The sequence below is a fragment of the Marmota monax genome, unplaced genomic scaffold, assembly GCF_021218885.2.
Source record: "Marmota monax isolate L192 unplaced genomic scaffold, Marmota_monax_Labrador192_F-V1.1 WCK01_AAM20220418_F8-fsc00002, whole genome shotgun sequence".
Classification (NCBI taxonomy): Eukaryota; Metazoa; Chordata; class Mammalia; order Rodentia; family Sciuridae; genus Marmota; species Marmota monax.
In genome coordinates, this window is record NW_026693571.1 from 34,399,627 (window position 1) to 34,421,501 (window position 21,875).

Sequence of the window (21,875 nt, forward strand, 5' to 3'; positions counted from 1 at the left end):
GGTAAAAAAGAAAGATTTAAAAGTTAATTTTACGGAGATGGTATTGAAGCTGTAATGTTGCCTAGAAGAAACATGCAGAGAGAAATTCATGGTGACATTGGTCACAGTGAAGAAGATTTCAGAGTGGAGATGGGAATGTGGGACCTGAAAATGCAGAACCATAGGTTGGATTTTGCAATTGATGTAGTGGTGCATGCGGTGTTTTTTTTTTTTTTTTTTTTTTTTGTGTGTGTGTGTGTATGTGATGAGTGAACATCTTATTTCCACAGATCCTTTGAAGGATTCCTTTATTGTATCAATTTATTAAATCTTATAACAGCTCCCTTTTAGGATGGGGCATGCATTTTCCTATTAGACCTTCTTCCATATCACTCACATCACCTACATTTATATGCTTATATCCCACAGCTCTAAGTCTGTTGCTAGTCACCTGTTTTGAGTTTGCAATCTATGGCCTATTGAATTCAAATAGAAAGGTTTCATTCTAAATTTTAGGCCTGTTTATATTAGATTTATCTTGTGTGAACATTTGTTTTACTTTAAATGTGTTATGGGTTGAACTGCATCCCTGCAAATTAACATGTTCAAATAAAATCCCTGGTACCTTAGACTCTTATGCTGTTTGGAAACAGTATTATTGCAGATTTAGATAGTAAAGATGTGGTTGTAGTAGAGAAGGGTGGCTTCTAATGCAATATGACTTTGCCCTTCAAAAGGGGAAATTTGCACTCCCGTATGTATGCAAAGAACGCTATGTTAATTTAAGTGTAGCATCTGCAAGCCAAGAAATGTCAAAGACTGCCAGCAAACCACCAGAAGTTGGTACAAAGGTGTGGAACAGATTCTCCTTCACAGCCTTTAAAAGGAACCAATGCAGTTGACACATGAATTCTTGAATTTCTGGCCTCCAGAACTGTGATACAATACATTTCTGTTGTTATGGCACCAAGTTTGCAGCACTTTGTTAAGGCAGCCATAGCCCTACCCTTTCATATAATGGAAAGAATATTCTTCCTCAAGACATTTGGCTAACCATACAGAAGAGAGGAAAACTTTTTTTCCCCCAATAGCTATAAATTGTGAAATGATGACCATGTTTCTGTCTTTTTCCCCTCTAGGCTCAACACATAGTGGTATACTAACTAATGCTTGCTGAATAAGTAGAGAGGCAGTCTCCATAAACAAAGAGAAGAGGCAACACTTCTTTAAAATGGTGTTATTATTTGAATTCCCTAGTCTAATAAAATTAAAATTATATGGTATCAACTATTGGTTAGAGGGAAGTTATGGAAAATATATATATTTTTAATTCTGACTTTTTCACTTTAATGAAAGAATACTTACTTTACTAAACAATACTAAACTTTACTTAAGAGTAAAAGAACATACAGTTTTGCCTTGTATGTTAAAGGGGTACATTTGTCTAGGTTGTTTTCCATATTTTTTTAACCATTACTTTAGTTAATAATTTTGGAAATGGTTGGGTATAGTTTTTTCTGATTAGATTATCTAGGCTCTGCAGTCTATAGTGGACATTTATGCATGTATTCAAGTTAAAAATTAATATTAAAATGTAATTTTATACTTTATGATCCACTTTATAAATCTCAGTTTCCTGATATACTTTGAAGAAAATGTGTCCTGTAGAGAGACACATGTAAAATAAAAAATGGTTGAATAGATTAACAAGTGTCTTGCTTAGGTTGAACTAAATTCACTTCTATTCTCTTTCACATGTTATTCTTTAAAGTACAAAGCAAGAATCATCAAGCCCCTGCTGGCATGTGAAATCAAGAGCCAAAAAACATGTTAGTCCAAATTTCACAGAAAAATATATGCATTTTATAATCTGATAAATGTAAAAACATATAACTATAAATATTATAGTAAAATAATTTGGGATTTTATTTTCAATTTATAGAAATATTTCCAGAATGCTATACATAAATAATAACCAGTTTTATGTTTTAAGTTATAGTAGTTTTTATCAATTTTAATATGGTTTATACTCATAATGATGGAAATTTGTAGCTATTTGCTTTTTTGCTGTACATGTTATGGGAAATTAGATGACCTAAATTCAGTTCTAAAAAAAACAGCTGGCAACTTTGCAAAATATCTAATCCATGCAGTGTTTTATTTACAAGTAATGAAATGAATAAGGATAGAAAGTTATCTTTACTTTTATTACTGCAGTGTTTATGGTTGACTTTGGAAAGAGGAGGTATAGGGGGTTTGATTTAAGTTTTTGGTATCATTTTATTTTAAGGCAATATAGAAAGCAGGAGTGTGTGTGTATGTGTGTGTGGGTAGTGTGCACAAAACTGGGAGAAAAGAATGAATTGATTTGTGGGGAATAAATTAAATCAGTTTCAATCATTTGAATCAAAACTCAAGTCTGAGTTGGACAAGGTGATCTTCCATAGGCTCTGAGCATCCTTGCACATTTAAGTTGAATATGCCAAGAACTCAAGAGCCTTACCACTGTAAAAGCAAACTGTTTCTTAAGTTTGTATTCATCCTTCATGCTTGGTGTATTTTTCCTAAAAAAAAAAAAAAATCAGATTTCACAAGTCCATTGCTTGTCAGTTGCAATGCAAACTCACTTCATGCCTGGGATCCCTTTGGCCTTCTACATAACCCATGGGATTTGTGGTTATGCAGAATTAATGCAAACTTGACGTTCATATTGCTTGTTTGTCTCTGACCTAGGAGTGTTGTATCTTCTTCCAGCATCTGTGAAACATTGACAGGTTTACTTACCAGCAAGGTTGATTTTCTAGGGCAAAATCCCAGATCCAATGAATCCCAGAACTCAAAATAGAAATTGGTACCCAGTAAAAAAGGCATAGGAGATGATTTTGTGTTGACAAATCAAAAATGCAACCAAAATTTAGTCAATATTTCTCTCAGTCTACCATTTTCTTTGGTACACAAACCCTCTCTGGAAAACCAAAATTAGTTACAAACCACATTCAACATAATTAGTTGTAACAAAACCAAATCTTTTGTATGGAAGAACTTGTTAAATATGAGTTTCAGTTCAGAGAAAATATTTTACTACTTAGATGGCAGTTTAGAAAAAAGTACATTTGGAAAATTTTTGAAATAAATAAAAGCATATTTTGAGTTACCTAAAAGCAAAATGATGAAGATATTTTATTACCAGATTGTTCTCAGACATATTGATTTGAAGTTTGAACTGTCTCCTTTATTGAATTTGGTGTGGAAAAATGAAACACCTGTAATATAATTTTGACAGTTCAGTTTTTCTTTTATGAACAATTTGGAGGCAGTGAATTTAGGTTGAAATTATTGGGTTGCAGAAATGCAGCATGGAATCTGAAGTATTTTAAAGAAACGCAACCAAAATATGTTTATATTTGCAGGTAGGAGATTCTGATTCCTCTAGGGCATCTTAAATTAGGTACAAAATGGTATGTTCATGTCTGCATGAAAGAGAAATAGCTGTCAGAGCTGCTTAGCATGTGGTAAAAGTGTCTTTTAGTTTAGAACAGAGACTACTGTATATTGATTGCCATCCCCAGGATTATGTTACCCAAAATGCATGCTATTTCATGAAGAGGGAGAGAAAATATACCTTATGACAAAGAAAAGCATAGACCCTATAGTATAGTAAATAGTACTTAAGTAAGGAAAGTGAGAAAACTTCTTAATTTTTCATCTCTTACTATTTCTTATTTTTCTGGCTTAGAATTCTGATTTCACATGAAAAAATGCCTAATGAGGAATCATTGCATACAATAATGAGTAGCTAGTTATTTCTTTTCCTTATGTATTTTCTGCTAATTCCTCTTCCCTTTTACCACATGGGTCAATAAATGTTCAAAACATGTTGCTTATCCCATATTTTCATGTGGCCTCACATATGTCACACTCCCTGTATTCCTTTTTTTTTAACCATATGTTTAAATGGAGTAAGTTTAGGAGTTAGCCTTTTTTTTTTTGATAGGGTTGGATGAAGGCATAGTGCAAAGACGAATAAATATTTATTTGTTAAAATTTACCTATGGCCAGCATCATCCAGAGGTAACAATTTGTCTACTTCTGAAGGAAGGAAGTCTCTTTGGGCTGTATACTCTATTATGGAAAACTTCTTGACATTTTGCTTATTAAGTAGGTCTACATTGTCAAGACTGGACTGCAGCGTATTTTTTCTTACTAGTGTGGGTAAAATCTCTCTCCAAGTCTGCATTATTAGTAAAGTGAATAATTCAAATAGTTTACATTTAATTGTTTTTCAAAGTTTGTAGAAATGGTCCTTTTTCATTAACAAACACATACCTGCCCCCCCCCCCAAAAAAAAAAAAAACAGGTTATGGGGGGTCCTTAGTTGGCAGAGCACTTACCTAGCATGCATGTGGCCCTGGGCATAACTCTCAGCACCACCACCACTACCACCACCACCACAAAAACCAAAACAAAAAACAAAAAACTACAAAGCAAATCATTCTAAGCATTGGAATATTGAAATTTGAGGTTCCTTGTTTTTCTTTTTCTTTAAGAAATTTTTTATGGTACCTTATAATTATAGATTATAGTGGGGTTCATTACTACACTTATACACACAACATTATTTGGTCAATTTCATTTCTCTCTGTTGTGTTGACATAACTATTGAGGTATAAGAAAGGAGAACGATACCTGAGATACTAGGTACTTCCATTCTAGTTTTCCAGGTGAAGGATCTGCTTTCAATGACATGGCATTCCCATCAGTAAAAGGTGTTGTCTGTTCATCAGCAAGTGTTTAAACATAAAATTTTATTGAAAGAGTAGAATAAAATCAAATTTAGGAGTTCTTAAAAATACTTAAAAGAATGTGAATGTTTCAATCACCATTCATTTTCACACTGGCCAGCTGGATAGTTCTGGAACAAGCCAGGCCACATCCCTCTCCTGAGCCCCTCATGGAAACACACTTCCCATCCTCCTTCTGATGGCCCTTCCTGTTAGCACTCATCACAGTCTAACATCACATATATCACACTCCCTGTGCATTATCTGTATCCCCCTCAGAAAATAATCTCTAGAACAGCTTGTCTGTGGGTTCCATGCCATCTTCCAAACCCCTTCAATGGTGTAAGTGATCAACAAATGACTCGATGTGACTCTGTAGCTCTGTCAATCATTCGAGGCAAAAATGACAACTCTGTCCTTTTTTAAACAAATAATAGGCCTGACTTAATGGCATATAACGGGAAGTTTTCCCTTCTTTTTTCTTTAAAAATTAAAGATATAATACTGCCGTGATAGTTTTTTTTTTTCTTTTTAAAAATTCCAATCTCAAAAAAAATTGAGTGTCCTCAGATCTGATAAAGGGCTATGGAGCTGAGGCCAGTATTACACAGGTCTGATGGCTGAGGAAGACAGAAAAACAAGAACAGGAAGGTCATTCAGAAACACTAGCTGTCAAAATGTCGTTTTCTTTGAACATGGAAACTTATTTTTTTTAAAATAGAGTAACTGGTTTCTGTCTTTATTTACCAAAGTGTTGCCAAAAATAAACATCTATTTCTTCTGGTCTTCTATTGCACAAATCAGTTGCAAAAATTTCATGAATATAAAATGGATAATAATCTTTTTCTTGATAAGTTCATCAAAAATTATAAAAAAGCAGGGCAGAGAACCAATGCTATAATTCACACTGTAAAGTTACACAAAGATTTATCATTTGGAATACACATGAGGGCAGCCAGGTCCTGCTCCAATGTCTACAAAGGGTGTTGGGGTCACTTCCATCCATCCTGGAGAGAACTGAAGTGGGGTTGTTGAAGAAGCACATCCTTCATCATGTGGAATCCTTTCTAGTTATTTCCTTCACATATGTAAACCTGACAATGTACACATTAAAGCTTGTCATCTCAGGAAGTTTTACACTACAGATAATAGCTCAGGACTACAGCTAGGCGTGATAGTGCTAAAAACATCTTTTTCTCATACTTGCCATGATAGTTTCCTGGTATCTGTGCAGTGGTCTTAAGGACAAGCAATAAAATTAAAACAAATTTGTCAAAACCTCTGAGATGCATTTAGAAAAGATCAAAGCATTTTAAAACCTATTTTCCATGAAGTTCAGTAGTGTAGACATCTCTTTTAAAAACCGCAGATAATTCCTTGTTCTAGATGAGATTGCACTGGTGTGCTTATTGTATTTGTAAGCATTAAAATGCAATTTCTCAATGATTAGTATGAAATTAGTGTCCATTCTGTGTGCTCCAGAGCTTGTTATATCTGACCCCTTAACGTTTGCTTTATACTTTATACTTTTTACAGATATTTACTCATGTGCTATTTTTAATATCCATATTGCCTGCAGCAGCACGAACACACAAATTTCCCTCTGAGGGTAAATTGTGACATTAGATGAATTTTAATACTTTCTAGTGCTAAAATGTGAAAACAATGCAATCCAATATGTTTCCCATCCTTTGCCTTCTCAAAACCTGATAGCCAAATTTATTGCTTGAGTATGGTAATCCACTCAACTCACATGTCTTGAAGCAGTTATTTCAATTTCTTTCTGGAAATTTTGTTATATTTAACCTTAAGTGATTTATCTCACACTGAAGTTTATCATCTGCTTCAAATTCTCTCAGAACATCAAATTAGTACAAGTTATGTTTTGTATTGCCACTAGGAATAAACACATACTTACCTTTAATTCGAACAGGGAATAAAATGTGGATATTCTGAATACTTTTCTTACAGGAATATATTTTCAGTAAACTGTTTTTCTTTTGATGGCAAAAATTCAGACTGTCTTTGGACTCAAGAGTGAAACTCTTACTTCAATCTTTGGAGCCAGTTGTCTTTATGGTTTAAAATATGTGAATGACTTTATGTTTTTTATTGAACCCCTACTTTTTGTCAGGAATTCACTTAAAAAAAATTACACTGATATCTACACAGAATAATCTACTCAGTGGTAGATCAGCATAAACGTATATCTTTCAGGGATTTAACAATATTGTTATTTTACCATATCAATCTGTAAGTCTGGTTTGACACATGAAATCATCAGCATGAGGCTTTATTTTCATTTCCAGGCAAAATGGATTTCTTTGTAAACTCTGTAATTTCCCATGATCCCAGGAATTTTGAAACTACTGAATGCCATCAGTGGTTCCCCACTCTATGGATTAATGGGAAAATATTTGGGGTTTTCTTGCTCTGGCTGAAGGCTGGGTGAAATCAATTTTTTAAGCACTATAAAGCAAGGGCTTGGGTCTCAGACAACGATTACAAAGCAGACACACTTTAACACCCAGAACAACCATCTGGATCTTGTTGACTCCTTTACCATGGCAAGAGGGTGAATGAAATATAATTCCTGTCTGCTGATGCCATGGAGATTCCTTCAGTGCAATAGCAGCTGGAGCTCCCATTTACACACACACACACACACACATGCACAACACACACACATACACACACACTCCTATGTCTTTGGTTGTACAGATGTTAAATATAAAGAATTTCTATAGCTTTTATTAAAGCAATAAGAAAAGCAATAGATTTTTTCCCCTACTGTATCTGCAGTGTTCTTCTAGTTCTCGAACACTCAATTTGTACAAAGTAATAAATGTCAGTGGTGTTCTAAGGAAAACATTATGCTTCTTATTGAGCTCTAGAAATGGTCCAATTCTATGGAAAAGTTTATAGAAGATCTTATGTAACTTTATAGAAAAGTCTGATTTTTAAATTCTTAGTAGAGATGTGGCTGACTTGCCTAGCCGTGGTACGACTCAATGTTTCATCTCGTAGTTGTGTGAATTGCATCACGTAAACAGATGTCAGGTTGTTAAAAGCTTCTAAAGCAGAGAAAATCAGTGAACACATTTTAAATGGTTTGGGAGATCATGGGAGGTGAGTAGATCAGGAATCCTTAGAGCAAGAGTGAAGTTTTCATAAACAATGATGTTTAGGTCCCTTATGTGGAAGATTAGGGCAAGCTTAGTGGCTTTGAAATCTAATAATCATGTAAAGCTCCCCTCAAAGCAGTTGCAGGTTTTGGTGCTGGTTTTTCCTGTATAGAACAACCCAAAGTCATATATCAAGATCAAGGTACATTTCAAAGAGAAATTCTTAAAAAAAAAATCCTGGTCACTGATGATTAATCATTCGAAATCATAAATCTTGTGTGGTGAGTTACAGTGACCAAACGAAGTCACTGAACTGAAAATGTTTTTCTTTCTTTTCTCCTTCTCATATGTAGTGATCCATGTGAGGTTTTAAAATCAGCCCGTTCTCAATGGAGCATGTGCTGTCTATGGTTTATACTAAAGCACTGGGCTTTAAATTTTAATCTCATATCCCTAAAAGAATCCCCTAAAATTGGATTGCTTCACACAATTAGCTATTTTAAAGGTTCATCATATATGTGAATATTGCAATTTAAAGAAGTACAGTCATTACAAGACCATTGTGGTAAAGGCTGTTATTTAATCATTTAAAATATACCTTATGGAATTTAAATGCTATAGCAACTCAATGTGCATTATCTATTTTAACACAAGTGTGTACATGTATTGAGAACATCATACTACATTAATACGTACAATTTTTATATTTTAATGTTATCAATTATAAAATGATAAAATGAATTTAATTTAGATTAAAAAATATAAATATATTTGAGTATGAATATCCTCTTTTTGTCATTCTATCATCTTTTTAAGCAGTAAAAAAAGTGCACATTAGTGTAAATGAAATTTAATGCTTTTTAATGAGTAAGGCAAAATTTTTATTAACATTAAAATTGTGTATATTACATCAAAACTACTTAATTATGCTAAAATTTTGAAAAATACCTATATTGAAAAGTAAAAATTTTGATAGTGCATTTCTTAATGAAATGGATGAGTTAAAGATTATTTTATTTAAATATTACTTGTTGCTAAATTTATACAGTGTTCAAATGTAATTATATTATTTTTTTCTTTTCTTAGATGTACATGCTCAGAAACCTTGTTACAAAAGTAACTAGATAGGAATAAAAACTTAACTATTAGAATATAGTATAATTCTTGAAAATCCTGCCTAGCTATCATTCTAAATCATATAGATTATTAAAAATAATTTGGTTAATATGTCACTACCAGTTAAGTCTTTCTTCAATTGCCAAAGCGAAGAACTGGAAACTACCAACTCACAAGAGGATTTGTCACCACTCATTTTTCACTTCCTTTCTCAGCACAAGCATTGATATATTTTAGGCCTCCATTTTAGTTCCCAGAAATTTTCCTCCCTGGATTGACACACCACAATAACTTTGTGATGGGCATAGAACAATCTAGAAAGGGAGACAGGAAAAAATAACTTGTACTTCAGTTCAAAGTATATTCTCAGGAGCACAGATTTAAGATTTGAACACTTTTGAGGTTGAAAATGTGGAAGTCGACAACCTGAAAGTTCATCTTTGTGTAGAACAGGTGTGTGCTTGCCAAAATTCAAAGAAAGCTGATTTAGAGCACTTCAACTTACCATTAAGGATTTTTATTCTTTTAGTTAAGATTAGGTAATTAATTGTATGATTAAAATTAGAGTAAAGGGTGTATTTATTTTTATCATCAATCTACAAGATGATATATTATTGGTGATATACTATTAATGATGACATATTATTAATATTTATATATCAAATATACAATCATTAATGATGTATCAGTATCAACTCTTGACAATATCAACTCTTCCTGTTAGAATACTAGGATTCTTAAAGGGGTATTAACACACTTTATGTAGTCTCACAGTATATGCCTAAATTCTTGGATTCTCAGGGCAATATTATGTAAGACATTTTTTTTTTTTTTTTTTTTAATTTTTTATTGTGGGTTGTTCAAAACATTACAAATTTCTTGACATATCATATTCCACACTTTGATTCTAGTGGGTTATGAACTCCCACCTTCACCCCATACACAGATTGCAGATTCACATCAGTTACACATCCATTGATTTACAAATTGCCATACTAGTGTCTGTTGTGCTCCGCTGCCTTTCCCATCATCCACCCTCCCCCCTCCCCACCTCTCCCCTCCCCTCCCCTCCTCTCTCTCTACCCCCTCCACTGTATAACCCTGAGGGTCTCCTTCCATTACCGTGCAATTTACCTTCTCTCTCCCTTTCCCTCCCACCTCTCATCCCTGTTAAATGTTAATCTTCTTCTCCTGTTCTTCGTCCCTACTCTGTTCTTAGTTACTTTCCTTATATCAAAGAAGACATTTGGCATTTGTTTTTTAGGGATTGGCTAGCTTCACTTAGCATAATCTGCTCTAATGCCATCCATTTCCCTGTAAATTCTATGATTTTGTCATTTTTTAATGCAGAGTAATACTCCATTGTGTATAAATGCCACATTTTTTTATCCATTCGTCTATTGAAGGGCATCTAGGTTGGTTCCACAGTCTTGCTATTGTGAACTGTGCTGCTATGAACATCGATGTAGCAGTGTCCCTGTAGCATGCTCTTTTTAGGTCTTTAGGGAATAGACCGAGAAGGGGAATAGCTGGGTCAAATGGTGGCTCCATTCCCAGCTTTCCAAGAAATCTCCATACTGCTTTCCAAATTGGCTGCACCAATTTGCAGTCCCACCAGCAATGTACAAGTGTACCCTTTTCCCCACATCCTCGCCAGCACTTGTTGTTGTTTGACTTCCTAATGGCTGCCAATCTTACTGGAGTGAGATGGTATCTTAGGGTGGTTTTGATTTGCATTTCTCTGACAGCTAGAGATGTTGAGCATTTTTTCATGTACTTGTTGATTGACTGTATGTCCTCCTCTGTGAAGTGTCTGCTCAGGTCCTTGGCCCATTTGTTGATTGGGTTGTTTGTTCTCTTATTGTCTAATTTTTTGAGTTCTTTGTATACTCTGGATATTAGGGCTCTATCTGAAGTGTGAGGAGTAAAGATTTGTTCCCAGGATGTAGGCTCCCTATTTACTTCTCTTATTGTTTCTTTTGCTGAGAAAAAACTTTTTAGTTTGAGTAAGTCCCATTTGTTGATTCTAGTTATTAACTTTTGTGCTATGGGTGTCCTATTGAGGAATTTGGAGCCCGACCCCACAGTATGTAGATCGTAGCCAACTTTTTCTTCTATCAGACGGCGCGTCTCTGATTTGATATCAAGTTCCTTGATCCATTTTGAATTCACTTTTGTGCATGGCGAGAGAAAGGGATTCAGTTTCATTTTGTTGCATATGGATTTCCAGTTTTCCCAGCACCATTTGTTGAAGATGCTATCCTTCCTCCATTGCATGCTTTTAGCCCCTTTATCAAATATAAGATAGTTGTAGTTTTGTGGATTGGTTTCTGTGTCCTCTATTCTGTACCATTGGTCCACACGCCTGTTTTGGTACCAGTACCATGCTGTTTTTGTTACTATTGCTCTGTAGTATAGTTTGAAGTCTGGTATCGCTATACCGCCTGATTCACACTTCTTGCTTAGCATTGTTTTTGCTATTCTGGGTCTTTTATTTTTCCATATGAATTTCATGATTGCTTTCTCTATTTCTACAAGAAATGCCATTGGGATTTTGATTGGCATTGCATTAAACCTATAGAGAACTTTTGGTAATATCGCCATTTTGATGATGTTAGTTCTGCCTATCCATGAACAGGGTATATTTTTCCATCTTCTAAGATCTTCTTCTATTTCTCTCTTTAGGGTTCTGTAGTTTTCATTGTATAAGTCTTTCACCTCTTTTGTTAGGTTGATTCCCAAGTATTTTATTTTTTTTGAAGATATTTTGAATGGAGTGGTTGTCCTCATTTCCATTTCAGAGGATTTGTCGCTGATATACAGGAATGCCTTTGATTTATGCGTGTTGATTTTAAATCCTGCCACTTTGCTGAATTCATTTATTAGCTCTAATAGTTTCTTTGTAGAGCCTTTTGGGTCTGCTAGATATAGAATCATATCATCTGCAAATAGTGATAATTTAATTTCTTCTTTTCCTATTTTTATGCCTTTAATTTCTTTCGTCTGTCTAATTGCTCTGGCCAGTGTTTCGAGAACTATGTTGAAGAGAAGTGGAGAGAGAGGGCATCCCTGTCTTGTTCCAGATTTTAGAGGGAATGCCTTCAGTTTTTCTCCATTCAGAATAATGCTAGCCTGAGGCTTAGCATAGATTGCTTTTACAATATTGAGGTATGTTCCTGTTATCCCTAGTTTTTCTAGAGTTTTGAACATAAAGGGATGCTGTACTTTGTCAAATGCTTTTTCCGCATCTATCGAGATGATCATATGGTTCTTATTTTTAAGTCTATTGATGTGGTGAATAACATTTATTGATTTACGTATATTGAACCAGCCTTGCATCCCAGGGATGAATCCTACTTGATCATGGTGTACAATTTTTTTTTATATGTTTTTGTATCCGAGTGGCCAGAATTTTATTGAGGATTTTTGCATCTAGGTTCATTAGAGATATTGGTCTGTAGTTTTCTTTCTTTGAAGTGTCTTTGTCTGGTTTAGGTATCAGGGTGATGTTGGCCTCATAGAATGAATTTGGAAGTTCTCCCTCCTTTTCTATTTCCTGAAGTAGCTTGAAAAGTATTGGTATTAGTTCTTCTTTAAAGGTTTTGTAAAATTCTGCTGTATACCCATCGGGACCTGGGCTTTTCTTAGTTGGTAGTCTTTTGATGGTTTCTTCTATCTCCTCAATTGATATTGGTCTGTTTAGGTTTTCTATATCCTCCTGACTCAATCTGGGCAGATCATATGACTTAAGAAATTTATCTATGCCTTCACTATCTTCTAATTTATTGGAGTATAAGGATTCAAAATAGTTTTTGATTATCTTCTGTATTTCTGAAGTGTCTGTTGTGATATTGCCTTTTTCATCCCGTATGCTAGTAATTTGAGTTCTCTCTCTTCTTCTCTTCACTAGCATCGCTAAGGGTCTGTCGATTTTGTTTATTTTTTCAAAGAACCAACTTTTAGTTTTGTCAATTTTTTCAATTGTTTCTTTTGTTTCGATTTCATTAATTTCAGCTCTGATTTTAATTATTTCTTGCCTTCTACTTCTTTTGCTGTTGTTTTGCTCTTCTTTTTCAAGGATTTTGAGATGAAGTATGAGATCATTTATTTGTTGGTTTTTTCTTTTTTTAAGGAATGAACTCCAAGCAATGAATTTTCCTCTTAGAACTGCTTTCAATGTGTCCCATAGATTCCGATATGTTGTGTCTGTGTTTTCATTTATCTCTAAGAATTTTTTAATTTCCTCCTTGATGTCTTCTATAACCCATTGATCATTCAGTAACCTATTGTTCATTCTCCAATTGATGTATGCTTTTTCCTTCCTTCTTTTATCGTTGATTTTCAGTTTCATTCCATTATGATCAGATAAGATGCATGGTAGTATCTCTACTCCTTTATATTGTCTAAGAGTTGCCCTGTGACATAATATATGATCTATTTTTGAGAAGGATCCATGTGCTGCTGAGAAAAAAGTGTAACTGCTTGATGTTGGGTGGTATACTCTATATATGTCAATTAGGTCTAGGTTATTAATAGTGTTATTGAGTTCTATAGTTTCCTTATTCAACTTTTGTTTGGAAGATCTGTCCAGTGGCGAGAGAGGTGTGTTGAAGTCTCCCATGATTATTGTATGGTGGTCTATTAGACTCTTGAACTTGAGAAGAGTTTGTTTGACGAACATAGCTGCACCATTGTTTGGGGCATAAATATTTATGATTGTTATGTCTTGTTGGTGTATGGTTCCCTTAAGCAGTATGTAGTGTCCCTCTTTATCTCTTTTGATTAACTTTGGCTTGAAGTCTATTTTATTTGATATGAGTATGGACACGCCTGCTTGTTTCCGAAGTCCATATGAGTGATATGATTTTTCCCAACCTTTCACCTTCAGCCTATGTATGTCTTTTCCTATCAAATGCGTCTCCTGTAGGCAGCATATTGTTGGGTCTTGTTTTGTGATCCATTCTACTAGCCTGTGTCTCTTAATTGGTGAGTTTAAGCCATTAACATTTAGGGTTATTATTGAGATATGGGTTGTTCTTCCAGCCATATTTGTTTATTTCTGTTACTAAACATTGTTTGTTTTCCTCTTTGATTGTTTCCCCCCCCCTTTACTGTCCTACCTCCCACTGTTGGTTTTCATTGTTATTTTCCATTTCCTCTTCCTGTAATACTTTGGCTAGGATGTTTTGAAGAGATGGTTTTCTAGCTGCGAATTCTTTAAACTTTTGTTTATCGTGGAAGGTTTTAATTTCATTCTCCATCCTGAAGCTTAATTTCGCTGGATACACAATTCTTGGTGGGAACCCATTATCTTTCAGTGTTTGAAATATGTTATTCCAGGATCTTCTAGCTTTCAGAGTCTGTGTTGAAAGATCAGCTGTTATCCTGATTGGCTTGCCCCTAAATGTAATCTGCTTCCTTTCTCTTGTAGCTTTTAAAATTCTCTCCTTATTCTGTATGTTGGGCATCTTCATTATAATGTGTCTAGGTGTGGATCTCTTATGATTTTGCACATTCGGCGTCCTGTAGGCTTCTAGGATTTGGGATTCTGTCTCATTCTTCAAGTCTGGGAAGTTTTCTTGTATTATTTCATTGAATAGACAGCTCATTCCTTTGGTTTGGAGCTCTGTACCTTCCTGTATCCCAATGACTCTTAAGTTTGGTCTCTTAATGTTATCCCATATTTCTTGGATGTTCTGCTCATGGTTTCTTAACAGTCTTGCTGAGCTGTCTATGTTCTTTTCCAGTTGAAATACTTTGTCTTCATTGTCTGATGTTCTATCTTCTAAGTGTTCTACTCTGTTGGTAGTATTCTCCATTGAGTTTTTAAGTTGGTTTATTGCTTCCTGCATTTCTAGGATTTCTGATTGCTTGTTTTTTATAACCTCTATCTCCCTGTATAGTTGATCCTTTGCTTCCTGGATTTGTTTGCGTAATTCGTTGTCGAAGTGATCTTTCATTGTCTGATTTTGCTGTTTAATGTCTTCCTTGATACTCCAGATCATCTGAAGCATGTATATCCTGAATTCTTTATCTGACATTCCATCTGCTGCAGCTGTTACCTCTTCTAAAGTTGCGTTGACCTGCATTGCTTGTGGTCCTTTCTTTCCTTGTCTTTTCATACTGCTTGCGTATCTTTCCTGCAGGTGCGGGCGGCGGCTCTGCTCTCTCCTTATTCCAATTGGGGTGTCGTGGCTACCACGCCGGCAGGTCACTGGGCCTGTTCTGGGAGCTGGTGGCGGCTCTGTTCTGCCCCTACTCCAATTGGGGTGACGTGTCTGTCGTACCAGCAGGCCACTGGGCCTGTCCCGCTGGTCTGTCGCAGATCTGCCCACCTTTCGGGCACGGGTGGAGGCTCTGCTTTGCCCCTACTCCAATTGGGGTGTCGTGACTACCCCGCCTGCAGGATGCTGGGTCTGTTCCTGGCAAGGGAGGCGACTCTGCTCTGTCACTACTCCAATTAGGGTGGTGTTTGTACCACGCCGGCAGGCTCCTGGGCCTGATCCGCCGGTCTGTTGTAGGTCTGCCTACCTTGAAGGCGCGGGCGGCGGATCTGCCCTGCCCCTCCTACCACGCCTGCGGACCCCTGGGCCTGATCTGCAGGTTGATCACTGGTCTGCTCACCCTGGGGGCACGGGTGGCGGTTCCGCTCCACCCCCACTCCAATTGGGGTCACGTGACCACCACACCGGCAGGGCCTGATCCGGGCGTGGGATAAGGATCTGCTCTGCCCCTACTCGAGTTGGGGTGACGTGTGTACCACACTGGCAGGCCACTGGGCCTGACCCGCCAGGCTGTCACAGGTCTGTTTACCTTGCAAGCGCGAAGGGCGGCTCTGCCCTGCCCCTCCTACCACGCCCATGTACTACTGGGTCGTGGGTCTGCCCACCTGGCGGGTGTGGGTGGCGGCTCCGCTCCGCCCCCTCTCCAATTGGGGTCACGCGGTCACCACGCTGGCGAGCCGCTGGGCCTGCTCCGGGGGCTGGCGGCGGCCCGGCTCCTTCCCTCTGGCTCGAGGACAAATTGAGGAGACTCGGGTGACTGAGCCTCACCCCCCTTACCAGGAGACCAACTGCTTATGTCACCGCTGGTATTGATGAAGATCTCTCCTCCACCGCTTTCTGCTGACATCAGATCTCTGCCATGTTGGTATCCTATGCGAATGGCAGCATTTCGTTCCCCTTGCCTGGCAACCCAAGCAATGGGTGAGTCCTGACCTGCCCTCAGCAGGACCCGGACCGAGACACAGTTTCCGCGGGCTCCTAGCCCCAGTCCAGGGAAGTTCCGGGAGCCGGAACTCGGCCGCTCCGTGCTCGGTGTAAGCTCCTATAAGTGTAGGCTCCAAGAAGCAGTCCCCGCGGGCTCAGTTCCGGGAGCCGGAATTCGGCCGCTTGGTGCTTGGTGTATGCTCTGATAGTAGCAGGGTCCAAGAAGCAGCCTCCGCGGGCTCCGCAGCCCTGAGCCAGGGCGGTTCCGGGACGGTTCCGGGAGCCGGAACTCGGCCGCCCCGCGCTCCGTGTTCACTCCGATAAGATCAGATTTTAAGAAGCCCCCAGGCGCTGAACCCTAGCAATCTGTCTGCAAGCCGCAGGCGAATTGCAGCCTGAAATTACCTGTTCTATGGCTGAATCTATGTAAGACATTTTTAACAAGAAATTTTATTTGTTAAAATCTTTTTAATAACTCATTTTATTTGTTAATAAACAGTATTTATTCAAAAGATTTATATATTATTCCAAGAAATATTGGAGATACTGTAAAATATTTAACTTTAAATTCAGCAATAGATCAGTGAAAATAGTCTGTGGAAAATCCACATGAACCCATTTATCTTTACCATGCTCTTTATTTTGACCATATCTCTTTTCAATATTCATACTTCCTGACTAAATAACTTTTCTGAAATCTCTATTTTGATTTAAAAATCCATGTGTGTCTTTGAATTTTGCTGGCTAAATATTTTCAGTCTCTTTGAAGATTTTTTTGCACAGTAACAAAAACTAAGCATTTTTGACATGAGAATCATGTTATTTTTGTACTATGATTGGCTTCTTCTCTTTTCATTTAAAATATACTTTCTCTCAATGTATCTTTATTAGTTTCTTTTTTTGGGTTGCAATAAACCTCAGAAATACTTTCTTTTTGAAAACTGTGACAACAGCTAGTTTTTATTTTTTTAATTTTTACAGTGTTAAAATGAAATAAATGACCTTTCAATACTAACGTTAATGAAAGACTAGCTTGCCCAAGTGTGCCACTGTCTACGTGATCATATAAAATCCTTTCAATAACTCTATTAGGAAAAAGAAAACTGCAGCTTAGAGAAGTTGCATATTTTTCTCAAGATCATGCTCTGGATGATGGTAGAACTATGATTCAAGTCCAGCCTTTTAATAATTTTAACTCCAAGGCCATGCTCTTAATTACAAAACTAGAGTTTGAATTATTACAGCTTTGAAGGCATTCCTCTATGTCTCTGAATTTATTTATCCATGTCATAGTAATACATTATGACTTTATTTGCATAATGAAAGTATAATTTCCTTTATGTCTAAAATTAAGTCTCCAGTAAAATAAAAAGTACTTATTAATTAATTCTGATACTTTAGTAACTTCAATGCTTTCCTAAACTTCTTATTAATCATCAAATCTCCTTAAGAGTATAAACTTCACCTCCTAGTTTTGTTTTTCCATTAAGACTCAGGTCCTATCTTGCTGGGCTAAAAAGAATTTATTGATTTTACATATGTATTATTTTATGTTTAGTTGGCCAAATAGTATCTGCTTGTAATCATTGCTGTATTTTATGCATCATTGGAAAATACATTTCCTTCCTACTTCTGTGTATTCCTGGGATTGCAAGTTTTACCTGATCAGTTTCCTGTTAGCACTTAAAACAATCCAGTTAGCATATATTAGTTCTGTTGGTAGTAGTCATATTGCCAGTATTTGTGAAAAGATAGGGAGTAAAATAAGTGCACAAAAGGTTTCAATGTGAAAATGGCAGAAGTTGGGTGCGGAGGCGTCCACCTGTAATCCCAGAGGCTCAGGAGGATCTCCAGTTCAAAGACAGGTTCAAGAATGTAGGGAGTTTCTAAGCAACTCAGTGAGAACCTGTCTCTAAATAAAATAAAAAAAAAGCTCTGGGATGTGGCTCAATGGTTAAGTGCCCCTGAGTTCAACCCACAGTACCAAAAAAGAAGAAGAAAAAAAGACAGAATATATAACTACGTATTCTGAAAGAGGTACATGAAAAGAATTAAATATATTCAAATACAGGTGGCATCTGGCTGGCTATTATAATATCTATAATTTTACTTAAAAATACTTCATCATAGATTATGGTATTTTTTTCCCTTATGCAGGTTAAAATTAGGACTCAGTGGCTGAATTCTAAATTCTAATGGGGAATTTAAGCTCCAGATATTGTCAATTAGTGTTCTAATGAGAAAACCTGTGTTCCAGTTATTACACTTGCTCTTGTCTTTATCTTGATCAACACATCAGGCTTTTCTAATCACAGTAGATGTCAGAAATTCTTTTCCTTTGTGAGTTAGATATTTCCTAATTATCCTAACATATTTAAAATATTTCAAATGTATTGATCAGCTGAAGTGTTTCTGAGATGTACTCACTCTTTTTGAGAATAGTACCTGAGACTCTAGCAAGGTTTATATAGATCCATAAAGGTGACTGAGGTTAATGGTTATAAACTTTTTTCTCTCACAACCTAGACATACTCTTAAAATTTATTAAAATTCTTCAAGGAACATGTAAAGTTAAAAATAAGTAATTAATGAAATGCTTATTAATGTAAAACCAGGGATAAGAAATACTGTGTTAAAAATAAATATTTATGAAAATAATTTATTTTTTAAAAAAGTGGAAATTTACATTTTTGAAAATTTCTTTAGGTCCTGGATTAATAAAAGACAGATGGATTCTTACATGTTTCTGCTTTAAATCTATTGAGATGTGTTGTTTTGGTTGAGGCATAACAGGAAAATCCAACTTCATACCTCGGCTGATTTATGTAGTTGGAATAAAAACTGATTCAGTAATTGGGAGATACTGATTGCTGATAATTGGGAGATTTGTTTTCTTTACTGTTATATCAGGACACAACAAGTGGCATTTTATTGAAGATTAGTTGCAATGTAGAATGTGAAACTATATCCATAGACATTTTATATTCTGTTCCATTAAACCCATTGGCATATCTGGCACTTTAAATGGATATTGTATCCTTGGATGATTTTGTAATATCAAGCATTGATAATTAGAAAATAACCATTCAGTGACTTGTGCAGATATTTTTATTGTATTTTTATTAGTGCATTATAATCATACATAATAGCAGGGTTCATTGTGACATATTCATATATTAACACAACATAATTTGCTCCATTCTATTTCATTGCACTTCCCTTTTCCCTCCCCTGTGCCCTCCCCTTGGCTCCCTTCATCTGCTGCACTGGTCTTTCTCCTATTACTTATATTTTTTATTGATGCATTATATCTAAAAGTGGGATTCCTTGTGATGTGTTCAGACATGCACATAGCATAATTCAGTCAATTTCTTTCTGCAGCTCCTTTCAATTTCTTTCTTTCCTCTTTCCCCTTGGTCCTGTTCTTGTACTCCACTTTTCTCTTTTCTCTTTTTAGTGAGCTCTCCCTTTTTTAAAATTCTTTTTTTTCTCTCTAGCTTCCAAATATGAGAGTAAATATTTGCCCCTTGACTTTCTGAGTCTGACTGTACAGATACTAATAGACCTCATTAACAGTTAATATACTACATTATACAATATAAATGATACCACAATCATTAATTTTGCCACCAACCTCATAAAAATTTAAATATTGGATACTGCAAATATGGTGAAGAAGAGAAGTTTCCAAAATCTGAATTTTGCTTGAGAGTTCAAATTTGATCACCGTCAACAAGCATTGTTCATTGCTATCTTCAATGTTTCAAGTTTGCTTCATTCATTTGGGAGAAGAGGCAAGTCAAAACAAGTACTTCATATAAACTTTCCATTCTGTACTCAGAATATTCAAAGACATATGATCATGGTCTAATATTAATAAAATTAGTAAATTTCATAAGAACATTGTACTAATGTGTGTGTGTGTGTGTGTGTGTGTGTGTGCGCGCGCGCGCACGTGCGCGCATGCGTGCCAAGAATTGAATTCAGGACCTTGCACATGCTAAGCATGCACTAAGAACATTATTTTTTTAAAAATTTTTTTGTCATCAATGGACCTTTATATAAATAATTAATTTACTTATATATGGTGCTGAAAATAAAACCCAATGCCTCATACATGCTAGGCAAGCACTCTACCACTGAGCCACAACCCAGTCCTCTAAGAACATTCTTAAGTAAGATTCCCCCTCCCTCCATTAGTACAATAACAGTGAACACAAGACTCCAAGCATAGTCTGGTGCTGTCTTGATTTAACTAAGGCTACCACAGCTTTACTCACCATTACTTTTGTACCATCAGTGTAAATGTTGGAGCACTGAAAGCAAGCAAATGGCAAACCTTAGTATTCTTCCAGAATAATTTTAATCTTGCAGGTTTGCTAAAAGAGCTTTAAGGATCACACTGTAAGAAATATCAACCTTACTAATATTTTTTGAAAATTATGGTGTTGAACCAGCAGCAGAGACAAATCAGGCTGATGGTTGCTGGCATTAAGGTAAGCACAATTTTGCTTCCAGAATCCTGCTGTGGATAAAGGGAAGCTCTCCTGGCTGCTGGAGGCTGAACCCCTAAGAAGATAGTAACCTGGATTTCACTGAGCTTATGGAAGTGAGAATGTTTTGTGCTCATTTGCTCAACTTTGCCGATGACTATAATTTCTACCAAAAAGACACTGAGAGTTCTGCCTGACAAATCTGGATTAAGACAGTTTATAACATTTGAGAAATGAGAAAACCCTCATTAAAAACAAAATGAAGCCAAACACAAAAAGCTATGGGTTCTTCTACTTAATGAGATCTTGGACAATTGCTTACCACTGGGGCTCAGATTCTCATTAATAGTAGAACCTATCCAGGGATGTCAAGAGGAATGAAAGAATTTTTACACATAAAAAGTGCTTAGTTCAATAGAAAGTACCTAATTCAATGCTTGTCACCTTGTGAGCCCTCACTAATTCTAGATCCTGCTTTTTATCACTTTTGCCATATGACTATTGTGATGATGTGCTGTGGGTGAAATTTGGATGGGTTAGTGGCAGCTTTGGGTGGCATGAGAACTACATGGGTAAAGAGACATTTCTGAGGAAGCAGAAAATAATGCAGTTAGTGTAGAAAGTAGGAATAATAGTAAAGGTGGAGAAATCGGCTAAAGAGGACATTTTCAATTTAGAATAAGGTTTTATTATCTAATTTTGTGAGTGTAAGTAATTAGGAGGCCATTAGGGACTTTTCAACGGTATGATTAACCCACTAACAGGATGCATATTGGATTTCAAAGACATAACTGGAGATAGATACAAGACTCAGACCCATGGAACGTAACTTGCTATTTTGACACAATTGACCATCAGATTTCAATTTTATAAATGTACTGTGAGTCAAAGTTTTAAAAGAGCAAGCTTCAAATTAAGGGCTGTTGCCATTGAGAAATGAATAATGTGATTGGAACTTCTTGGGTCAGATGAGTTTTGAGCCAAAATCAAATGAAAGGCAAATGTTGCCAAATCATTTGTTATTTTTGATGCCTACATAAGCTTGTTTAGTTTGATTTTATTAGGCTGGAAAGGTATAATATTTTGTCACAGAAATATTTTTTTATGCTTGATAGATGCAAGAGTTGGAAAGAAATTCCTTTTGTACCATGGCATCCCTATAGCCTTCTGGTC